The sequence below is a fragment of the Babylonia areolata genome, chromosome 6 (genome assembly GCF_041734735.1).
Source record: "Babylonia areolata isolate BAREFJ2019XMU chromosome 6, ASM4173473v1, whole genome shotgun sequence".
NCBI lineage: Eukaryota > Metazoa > Mollusca > Gastropoda > Neogastropoda > Buccinidae > Babylonia > Babylonia areolata.
This window is the reverse complement of record NC_134881.1, coordinates 42,228,961-42,241,460: the sequence shown is the minus strand read 5'-3', so window position 1 is coordinate 42,241,460 and position 12,500 is coordinate 42,228,961. Positions and strand designations below refer to the sequence as shown.

At 42.6% G+C, this 12,500-nt stretch overlaps 1 protein-coding gene across 1 annotated transcript in view; it reads left to right on the top strand.

The window, feature by feature from the left end:
- Nucleotides 1-12,500, top strand: part of LOC143283533 (uncharacterized) — a 325,230-nt gene that overhangs the window by 118,883 nt on the left and 193,847 nt on the right. The gene's annotated exons all lie outside the window — the stretch shown is intronic.

Sequence of the window (12,500 nt, the reverse complement as noted above, 5' to 3'; positions counted from 1 at the left end):
ATAAAGAACTAAACTGAAATAAAATAAAATAATAAGAACGACGAATAAGAATAGGAACTTGAATAGTCTATTAAAGGTAACAAAGCGATGAAAAACTGGAACAATTGGTACATTACATGTACATAGGTACTTACACACACACACACACACACACACACACACACACACACACACACACACACACACAATTATAAAAACAAGCAACAAAGACATACGTACACATTCACTCCCCCACACGTGGATAACCAATGTTCCGCTTTCCCTCTGTCCGAGAACCTACACTCAGCTTCCCCTACCACACGTCGAACCACTCACACAGGGAGAATGTACAGGGGTGGGATAGATCTAAACGGTAAAACAAAATATGATTCGGCAGATCCAGCCAGAAGAAGAAGAAGAAGAAGAAGAAGAAGAAGAAGAAGAGATATGAAAAAGAAGGTGGGCCAAAAGGAGAGGAATGATAAAAAGTCAGAATCAGCAGAGACAGGAGAGTAACGGAATTTAAAAAAAAAAAAAAAAAGAAAAAAAAAAAAAAAAAAAAAAAAGAAAAAAAAGGGAAAAAAAGAAAAAAAAAAAGGAAAAAAAGAATACACACGAAAGACAGAAAAGAAGAAAGAACGAAATCCGGGATATAAAAAAAGACAGGAAGAAAGACTTCAAAGCTCAGTACAGAAAAATAATACATAAAACTAAGATACATATAACATCACACCGACGAATTAAAATAAAGAAAGAAAGAAAGACTTTTAAAGCTTGTTAAAAATAATGAATAAAACGAAGATACATGTAACGTGACACTGTTCGAAAAAAGAAAGAAAGAAAGAAAGAAAGAAAGAAAGACAGAAAGAAAGAGGAAAAAAACCATCAAAGCTGGGTAAAACAAGACAAAGAAACAAACAAACAAACAACAACAACAACAACAACAACAACACACACACACACACACACACACACACACGCAGAAGAAAAATATCATAGGTGGATAAAACAAAACAAACGAACAACAACAACACACACACCCACACCCACCCACACACACACACACACACACACACACACGCACCATCACAGCGTTCGAAGACAAGAAGAAAGAAAGAAAGAAAGAAAGAAAGAATGAATAAATGAAGGAACAAAAGACAGACAGACAGAACAAAAGAAAGACCCTCAAAGCTAGGTATAAAAAAAAAAAAAAAAAAAGAAGAAAAAAACGAACAACTAAACCTAAGACGCGTGTAACGTCACAGCGTACAGGGAGGCATCATCATCGGCAGACAAAGTAATCCATGGCCCGACACGGCAACACCCAGACAACCAGGGGACTCCCCCCCCCCCTCTCTTCCTCCCTCCCCCTCCTTCCCCTCCTCCCAACCCCTTATCTCTCCTTCCCCCTTCCTTCCAGTGCTACTCCTCTCCCTTCTTCTCCAATCGCCCACCTCCTCATCTGCCCCTCCCCCCCCCCAGCCCCACTCGCCCCCCCCCCCCTCCCTTGCTCCCCCCCCCCCCCCCCCGTGTCCCTCCCCGCCACCCCCGTCCCGCTCTCCAAGCTAGCCTGATGTTCCATCCTTTCGACAGAAGATGCAAAACAACCACCACCACCAAGAATAAACCTCCTGCCCCCGAAAAGCAAAACAAAACACAAAAAACAACAACACACACACAGGCGCAGATACATGCGCACACACACACACACACGCGCGCGCGCGCTCGCGTACACACACGCGAACACACAACACACACACACACAATCTACCAGTAATCTGAATCGAGACTGGGCCCTCGATCTTACAAATTCCGCACTTTAATTTTGTGTGTGTGTGTGTGTGTGTGTGTGTGTGTGTGTGTGTGGGTAGACAAACATTTGAAAAATTCCCCTTCCAAAGCATGTTCCATTTTTTCAATTAACACATCACAACCCATATTCAACACATAGTGAAAAATAATCATTTCACATAAAACGGAGTCAGGACCACCAATAACGACAATAAATTATGAATACAATGTACACACGTTGCACAGGGACTGACAGTCGATTAAGTATTTGCACACAAAATGTAGATAAGCATTATTATCATAACCTGAAAGCTGACTCATAGCTTAACAAAAAATTGCAGGCTATTGCGAGAGCTTTTCCAATAGTGTACGCCCTTCCTTACACTCTCTAGACCTATACCTCCCTAACCCATCCATATCCCACATGTTCCTATCACTTTGTATCATTTTTTTAACCCCCATGTTTTTATCACCCAGCAGCATAATGAGTAAACATCCATTTAACAAATACATTCTCAACCTTTTGAAATCATATGGTCTTTTCACTCTTTGTCTTATTTTCCTATTTATCATCCTGCAAAGCATAGAGAGTAAACATCCATTAAACAAAGAAATTCTCAACCTTTTAAGATGTCATACTGGCACCAAAATGAGTTTACTATAGTCAGATTTTGACTGAATACGTTCTGCTAGAAAGCAGATATTCTCGATTTATCAACCTGAGCAATATTAAATCTATTTGGGTTGCCTTACATCCCAAACTTGACACATTGGCAATATTTTACAATTTCATTTAATTTTTTATCACCTTATATATAGCTGCCTAATATTCCACTTGAAGTACTTTGTTTTAGATGTGTTGATGATTTGTAAATTATAAGTTTCGACACATGTGTTCATATGAGTATGTTGACAGCATTTAAAGTCGTTACACTCATTTCAATTATTGCTTTGACATGTAGTCACAGCTCGGCTATGATTGAGCTAGATAATCGCCATGTCGTCATTTGATTCTTTTCAACGTCACGGTCAGTGACGTCTCTGCCCACTGATAGCGTATTGGACTGTTTTAGAACATTAGGAATGAAGTATTCTTTCTCCTCTGCTCTCACTGATGAAGGTTAGCTTTTACTATCCAGCTTCCAGTGGAGATTTAGATGTTGAACACAGGCTGTACTTAACTGTGTTTATGTTTATGTCACTTGGTAACTTGTGTGAGTTCATTTGCTAGCCTATCTGAAGCCACTTGGTTAAGCCATGATAGTTCTTCCAATCATTGTATTGAGCACTATGTGGTCTCTCAGTTTGCCAGTATTTTATCAAAGCCACTTATTCTATTATATTGTTTATCATTCGTGTACCATTTTACAGGCTGATATCAGTTGTACTGCTAGAGTGTGCTTTACTGATTCTGAGTACTGAAGCTTCACAGTTACAGTGTGTATAGTTCTCTGTCTCTGTCTCTCTCTCTCTCTCTGTAGTATTCTGTTGTGGTGATTACAAGACAGTGTTGAATTAATGTCAGTTATTGGTTAAAACCATATGATATGTATAGCTATCATACTCTCTCCCATACGGCTTTCTCCAGAATAGTGCTGCATGATAACTGATTCATTTGAATCACTGACACAATATGAGCTTTATTTAAATCTATACTGTCAGTGTGCTTTCGCTAAATCAGTTAGCTTTAACCACTTTAACTACACTGTTTAAATGTATTGGAAATGTCATCTTATGTCACTGTTTGGTCTTCACACATATGCATTATTTATGTTATGTTGTTGCCTACTCCAAACCAAGGGACAGTCTTTCCATTGTAATATATGGTGTGCTTACTATCCACTTGTGCTGACATGTTATTCTAATGATATTTTGTTGTTCGTGTCTTTTATCAGGCATTCTCTTCTCCTCTTCTTCTTATTTTCTTATCTCCTTATAACTATTGTAAAATAAAACAATAGAAAACCCTTTTTGTGACTGGCCGTATATATGCCCCTGGGCTGGTGCGCGGATGTTTTCTATCCTTTCACCTTCATACTTCTTTAATTTTCAGTAATCATCTAAATTCTTTTGTACCGTCCCCTTTTATATACCACTGGGGTTAACACGGCTACAGAAGTGACGTCGTTGACAGGATATTGATCCATGACCAACTTGATCCAAATTATTCCTTTATTCTTTTTAATGCTTGAATTCTTTAATCATCGTTTCAAAATTAAATAAAGCTCCTTACCACTCACAAGACTCCATTACACACACACACACACACACACACACACACACACACACACACACACACACACAGATATATATATATATATATATATATATATATATGTACATATATATTTCATAGTACTTGTTTCTTATGAAGTAGCTTTTCCTTCCTGGTGTGAAAGGGATGAATGCTTATTTTCAAGCCTATTTGGACAATCCCCCACACTGTGTGGTTCAGTAAAAAAAAACCACACCCAAAACCCCCCCAGAAAACAACAACTAAAAACAAACAAACAAAGAACACACACACACACACACACACACACACACACACACACACACACACACAAAACAAAAAACAACAACAAACAACAAACAAAAAAGTCAATCAAACATTGCCAAACAACAACTTAACAGGGATCCAGGCGTTTGTTGCTGCTGTTGTTTTTACTGATTACCTCAGAGACGGACGCTTCTGTTTTTTTGTTTGTTTTATTTTTATCACGATCAAAAAAGCTTCTTGTTTTGGCAGTTCGCTCACTAACTTTCATGCATCGCACGATGCATGAGCAATTCAATCCTAGCAAGTAACCGACTTCTTGTTCTTCCACTTTTTTTTTTGTTCTTCTGTTTAGGTCTTGTTCTTGTTCTCTTTTCCTTCTGGTTCTTCTCTCTTCCTGGTCCTCCTCCTTCTTCTTCTCCTCCTCCTTCCCCTTCTTCTTCTTCGTTCTCTTTCTTCTTCTTCTTCTTATCCTCCTCCTCCTGCTTCTTGTTCTTGTTCTTCTTCTCTTCATCCTTCGTCGTCTTCTTCTTCTCCTCCTCCACACCCTTCTTCTTCTTCTCCTCCTTCGTCTTCTGATAGCATAGGGCCATCATTGCCGCTCCTCGCATCTTTCGGTCTCGGGGTTTCATTGTGATGGACTCTTGCTGTTTTATTTATTCTGCAGGGTTATTTGCCTATGTGGCCTTTTTATGCAGTGTGTGTGTGTGTGTGTGTGTGTGTGTGTGTGTGTGTGTGTGTGTGTGTGTGTGTGTGTGTGTGTGTGTGTGTGTGTGTGTGTGTGTGTGTGTGTGTGACCCCTACCTGTCTCAATTGATGCTGTGTGAGGACTGACTTCTCTCGTTGGGTGTCTGCAAGGTGGCGTTCCATGTATTGCGGGTAGAATCTGATGCAGGCACGATGTGATGAAAACGTTATCATCAGTTGAGATGGATTCATGCTTCATTGTTGACCATGTCGTGGCAAACAAATGAATGGGGGAAATATTTGCCAGCTTTGGTCTTGGAAACGAATTACACTCCAGACATCAGATGCTTATAACGATGTCTTTAAGAGATAACGATAACACTAACGATAACGATAACGACTTTTTTTTTATTCCGATAAAGGCCAAAGCCCCTTACTGAAGGGGGTAACATAAAGATAGATACGATTTTACATGACACACTATAAATCTGCAACACAAACCAACCAAAAAAATAGCTAACACAGATGTTCAGCAACATTCACGTTGTAACAGTTCTCAATCTCTTCAATGCCTCATATATACAAATGGCCAAGTTACACAGACTCATGTCTTGACGACATGAGCAAATTGAATCTAAAATTAAAGCCCCTTTAAGAGAGTGTCTTTAAGAGAGAGAGAGAGAGAGAGTGAGAGAGAGAGAAAGGGAGAGTGATGTTAAACCTGTCATTTTCTCATGATTCTATCCCTCGCGACATTTAACTCACTCAGTACGGCCAGTCCTCTCTTCTCCTCTACACAGACCCCTCGGATGTCCAGTGGGTGTCTGAATGACCCAACCTTTAGCTTCCATCATCAGAACTGTGGTATTCTTTGTCAACATTCACCTCTTAAGAGCGTAAGAGCATAAGAGCGTTCCGCTTGTAATATTTTGATGATGGTAATTGGGATGAAACGCTGTTAACGTCGTCTCTTTCGCCGTTCGTATGGAGAGACTTAACCCTCACCAACTTCAATGATCATCCACATCCCCGTTCAGTGCCCATGTCCGCTCTGAAACAGTGTCAGCATGGTTGTTCTGTGTGTCAAGAGCACAGACATAAAGCTGTACGACCCTCCCCAACAACATGAGTCAGTCGTCACCCCTCATAGCTTTAAGAACCAGGCTGTGGGAACAGACATTTTCCACGGATGAATCGCTACGCACAGAGCCCGTAGGGTCCTGCGAATGGAGTTGAGCACGGTTGAAGTTGGTTGGAGGGGGGTAGAGGGGGTGCAGGGTAATGTGTGTGTGTGTGTGTGTGTGTGTGTGTGTGTGTGTGTGTGTGTGTGTGTGTGTGTTGGGGCTCATGTACGTTTATGTGTATTTGACTGTGCTTTCATATCTGTGAAACTGCATGTTTGGTGCATATCTGTTATGCATATGTATGTGAATGTGTGAATGTGTCCCCCTTTATATATATATATATATATATATATATATATATACATTTATTTGCTTATTTATCATCATTGTTTTTAAAAAAATAATTTATTTGTTTTATTTATTTATTTATTTATTTATTTTCATTATTATTATTATTAAAAAAATTATTATTTATTTATTTATTTTATTTTATTTTATTTTTTCTCTCAAGGCCTGACAAAGTGCGTTGGGTTTCGCTGCTGGTCAGGCATCTGCTTGGCAGATGTGGTGTAGCGTATATGGATTTGTCCGAACGCAGTGACGCCTCCTTGAGCTACTGAAACTGTCTGTCTGAAGTTGGTGTTTGGGGTATCCATGATGGCCTCGCTGAAGCTGAACGAGTATTGCAAAAAGCGCCAAACGCCACAATGTAGGCTCAATATATTCAGGGCTGCGATGCATGCTGGGAGGTCGGACACCCAATGACACAGGCTGGACATTGGTCACTCGGCCAACAGCACCGCGTGAGTGAGCGGCGATCCTCGCTTGCGGGCAGCCTATCGCCAAGTTTTTCCTTGTTATACAAAGCTCGGTAGAAGAGAGAGTATTGCAAATACCCATGTGTGTAAGCCATTGCACAATAGTGCAGAAATTATAATTTTATGTCGTTACACTTTAAAAATTTTCAATGACGGGCGCAATAGCCGAGTGGTTAAAGCGTTGGACTTTCAATCTGAGGGTCCCGGGTTCGAATCACGGTGACGGCGCCTGGTGGGTAAAGGGTGGAGATTTTTACGATCTCCCAGGTCAACATAGGTGCAGACCTGCTAGTGCCTGAACCCCCTTCGTGTGTATATGCAAGCAGAAGATCAAATACGCACGTTAAAGATCCTGTAATCTATGTCGGCGTTCGGTGGGTTATGGAAACAAGAACATACCCAGCATGCACATCCCCGAAAACGGAGTATGGCTGCCTACATGGCGGGGTAAAAACGGTCATACACGTAAAAGCCCACTCGTGTGCATACGAGCGAACGCAGAAGAAGAAGAAGAAGAAGAAGAAAAATGTTCAATTATTGGGCGCTATTGCAGACTCGGTGAGGCGTCGTACTTGTGACCCAGTGTTCACGAGTGACTGGAGCACGATCGAGGCCCCGTTTCGGCATGGTGTCGTGTCCTTGGGAAAGGCACTCTACTCCGATTTCCTCACTCCACCGTGGTGTGAATGGGTTACCTGACTTCGGTTAGGGAAGGTTAAAGCGGCGGAAGGAGAGGACTGGGCCCCGCCTTTTCTATGCCGAACCCTTGACACAGTGCATGTGAATTCACTGCCCCTGCGGCGATCCTTCAAGGGACGGTAGAAGGGAAGAGAAGTAGAGGCAGACAAAGGGGGGAAAAAAAGTCTGACAACATTGAAGAATTGACAGGGCTGCATTTGCTGAGACATAATTACTCACACGTGATCGTCCAGAATGGAGAAGAATAATGCACGAGTCAGCATCGCTGTGCCCCGATGGTTCCCCACGGAGCTTAGGGACCAAGGCAGGGCAAGGCAAGGCAAGGCAGGGCAAGGCAAGGCAGGGCAAGGCAAGGCCAGTCAAGGCAAGGCAAGGCAAGGCAGGGTAATGCAAGGCAAGGCAGGGCAAGGCAAGGCAAGGCAGGGTAATGCAAGGCAAGGCAAGGCAAGGCAAGGAAAGGCCAGGCCAGGCCAGGCCAGGCCAGGCCCCTGAGGCCGTGAAAGGCTATGAGAACTTTAACCTTTGAACTAATGTGAATCATCGAATGTGTGCTCAGGACAGATCCCGATTTCTTTGTCACGCTTAAGAGTAACGTGACTGTGAAAACCACACTGTGAACACATTAATATAAAACAATGCCTTTTAAAATACTTCCAGATTATGCTGTCTGAAGACTTTTGGAATCTTTTCACCAAAATTTGTAGAAAAAAAAAGAAAAGAAAAAGTTTGTGGATGGGATACAGTATTCAAGAAACTACAGCCCTGGCACTGCATGTGATATCATAGCGGTTTCCATAGTTGGAAAGAGCATTAAACCACCTCAAAGAAATATGAAAGAAAAAAATGAAAGAAGATAAAAAAAGCAAAGAAACATGGCCAAAAATTAATACCAATCTGAATTCGAGGACAAGGGTCAAATATTTTCTTTCTATATTTTTTTGTGATCAGGAGACTCAAAGACGTTTTGAAAAAAAAACCCGGCTTCGGACAGAAGAATTTTTCAAGCAGTCAGGAGAAAATACAAATGCCACCACCAGTCTTTTCATCGCTAAAACTTGCAGTGATAGGGACTGAGTCTGAGGGGTTGTACCATCATGTGTGCCGTCATGCAGAAGAAACAAAATTTCGACACTGTTAGGAAATGAAGGAGGGTGGAGGGAAGGGAATGGACAAAGAGATGTGAGGGTGGTGGTGGTGGTGGTGGCGGTGGTGGAGGATAATGCTCTTCTGTACACGAGAATGAATGTCATTGTCTTTCTTCTTGTTGTTCTTCTTCTTGTTTTTTTGTTTGTTTTTTGTTGTTTGTTTTTTTTGCAGACGAGGAGACGATATTTTGTGCTTTTTGTGCTTTTCAGAGCAAGAAAAGACACACAGCCTTCGGAGAGAATACGAAATCTGTATTTATGAGAGGGTAGGAGGAGAGAATTAGGGCATTAGTTTTTCTGGCAAAAATACAAGATTAGATACAAATGTGCAAAGAGAGTGGGAGTGAAGATATAAGAGAGGAAATAGGGGAAGAGAACACAGAGATGGAGAGAGAGAGAGAGAGAGAGAGAGAGAGAGAGAGAGAGAGAGAGAGAGACTGAATGAACGAGAGAACCAGCCAGCCAGCTACTGGAAGCTCGCTAGACACAACGACGGGCGCAATAGCCGAGTGGTTAAAGCGTTGGACTGTCAATCTGAGGGTCCCGGGTTCGAATCACGGTGACGGCGCCTGGTGGGTATAGGGTGGAGATTTTTACTATCTCCCAGGTCAACATATGTGCAGACCTGCTAGTGCCTAAAACCCCTTCGTGTGTATATGCAAGCAGATGATCAAATACGCACGTTAAAGATCCTGTAATCCATGTCAGCGTTCGGTGGGTTATGGAAACAAGAACATACCCAGCATGCACACCCCCGAAAACGGAGTATGGCTGCCTACATGGCGGGGTAAAAACGGTCATACACGTAAAAGCCCACTCATGTGCATACGAGTGAACGCAGAAGAAGAAGAAGAAGCTAGACACGACAAACACAGACACAAAGAAGAGAGAGAGAGAGAGAGAACAAAAACCTTTTTAGTCGGTCACAGCCCCTGCATCCCTATTTTGCTCGCCTCCATCAAGTTATTTCATGCCGGATTTTGTTCTTGATCCTCCATTTTCCCTTCACTGCACTTAACGGTTTTGCCTCGACGGCCCCTGCACGTGTGGCTGTGCATTAGGAGTCCAGACATGGTCCCTCTCTGTGTTAGGACGGTCAGGAAACATAGCTTAGCTATAAGGCCACCACGCAGCACAGTCCGCGCAGCACCTCCACCAGTATCTAATTTACTTTTTTGTGTGTTTCATTCCTGTAATCAATTCTCCTCTTCCTGAATTCAGAGAAATTCGAATTCTCCTCAATCTGCATTCGACTCTGTCTGTTTTAGGACTGTCAGGAAACATAGCTTAGCTATAGGCCACCACGCAGCACAGACCGCGGAGCACCTCCACCAGTATCTAATTTACTTTTTTTGTGTTTCATTCCTGTAATCAATTCTCCTCTTCCTGAATTCATAGAAATTCGAATTCTCCTCCATCTGCATTCGTGGGCTGTAACTCCCACGTTCACGCGTATGACTTACCCTGCCATGTATGTAACCATATTCTGTTTTACATGCTGAGGATATTTCTTGTTTCTATAACCCACCAAATGCTGATATGGATTATAGCAACAATAATAATAATAATGATGATGAAGAAGAAGAAGATGATGATAATAATGATAATAATAATAATGATAATGGTATTTATATAGCGCTGAATCTTGTGCAGAGACAAATCAAAGCGCTTACACGGATTTAAACGTATGCATCTGATCTTCTGCATGCATCCAAACACGAAAGGATATAAAGAACTAGCAGGTCTGTTCTGTTGACATGAGAGATCGGAAATATCCTCGCCCTGTACCCGGCATGCGCCGTGATGGGGATTTCTAAACAGGGACCCTCAGACTGAAAGCCCAACGTTTTAATAACTCCGTTTTTGTACGCGCGTCAGAAATTTGTCTGTGTGTTTGTTGAGATATCGTACTCGATTCTTCTCTACCCCCATTTAACAAGAGTTTAACTTACTCAGTACGGCCAGTCCTCTCTTCTCCTCTACACAGACCCCTCGGATGTCCAGTGGGTGTCTGAATGACCCAACCTTTAGCTTCCGTCGTCAGAATTGTGGTATTCTTTGTCAACATTCACCTCCTCAGTGTAAGAGCCTTCCGCTTGTAATATTTTGATGATGGTAATTGGGGAGAAACGCTGTTAACGTCGTGTCTTTCGCCGTTCGTATGGAAAGAGTTAAAACAACAACCAACAACCCAGGATCCAGATGCAGAAAGGGATTGACATCAATTTTACCCCCGACATATTTCTATTTGTCCATATCCCACAGCTCACCTTAGCACAAGGCCCATGTATCTCTATCCCATGTCCTGTGTATTCTTTCATCATGGCCTGTGTATCGTTATCCTATGCCCTATGTATCACAGTATATCATAGTATATGTATCCCTATCTCATGGCCTATCAGTCCACGCAGGTTCATGGAAACCAGTGCAGTCTCCAGCTTTTACACCAAATTGTCTGAATCATGGCAGAAACATACTGGAAAAAGCAAAAGGTGAACTTTGTAGGAAGTTGAGAAAAATGTTAGGGTTTTTGCTTATCGCCTGTGAATACTTCGTGAATTCGGACTATATGATTAGTGTGCATTGGTAATTCAGTACAAGTACGAACAGAGGTAGAGACAGATGGACACAGATACAGAGAGACAGAGACAGAGGTAAAGACAGAAGGACACAGACATAAAGACACGGAGAAAGAGACATGGGTAAAGACACATGGAGACAGATGGACACAGAGAGACAGACAGACAATGACACGGAGACTTAGACTGAGATAGAGACAGGGGTGGAGACAAGATGGACACAGACACAGACATAGAGAGACAGAGACAGTGGTAAAGACAGATGGACACAGACAGAGATAGAGACAGTGGTAAAGACAGATGGACACAGACAGAGACAGACAGTGGTAAAGACAGATGGACACAGCCAGACACAGAGACAGTGGTAAAGACAGATGGACACAGACAGAGATAGAGACAGTGGTAAAGACAGATGGACACAGACATAGAGAGACAGAGACAGTGGTAAAGACCGATGGACGCAGACAGAGACAGTGGTAAAGACAGATGGACACAGACAGAGATAGAGACAGTGGTAAAGACAGATGGACACAGACATAGAGAGACAGAGACAGTGGTAATGACCGATGGACGCAAACAGAGACAGGGGTAAAGACAGATGGACGCAGACAGAGACAGAGACAGTGGTAAAGACAGATGGACGCAGACAGAGACAGAGACAGTGGTAAAGACAGATGGACGCAGACAGAGATAGAGACAGTGGTAAAGACAGATGGACACAGACAGACAGAGACAGAGACAGTGGTAAAGACAGATGGACACAGACAGACACAGAGATAGAGACAGTGGTAAAGACAGATGGACGCAGACAGACACAGAGACAGTGGTAAAGACAGATGGACGCAGACAGAGACAGTGGTAAAGACAGATGGACGCAGACAGAGACAGTGGTAAAGACAGATGGACGCAGACAGAGACAGGGGTAAAGACAGATGGACGCAGACAGAGACAGAGACAGTGGTAAAGACAGATGGACACAGACAGAGACAGTGGTAAAGACAGATGGACGCAGACAGAGACAGTGGTAAAGACAGATGGACGCAGACAGAGACAGGGGTAAAGACAGATGGACGCAGACAGAGACAGGGGTAAAGACAGATGGACGCAGACAGAGATAGGGGTAAAGACAGATGGACGCAGACAGAGATAGGGGTAAAGACAGATGGACGCAGACAGAGACA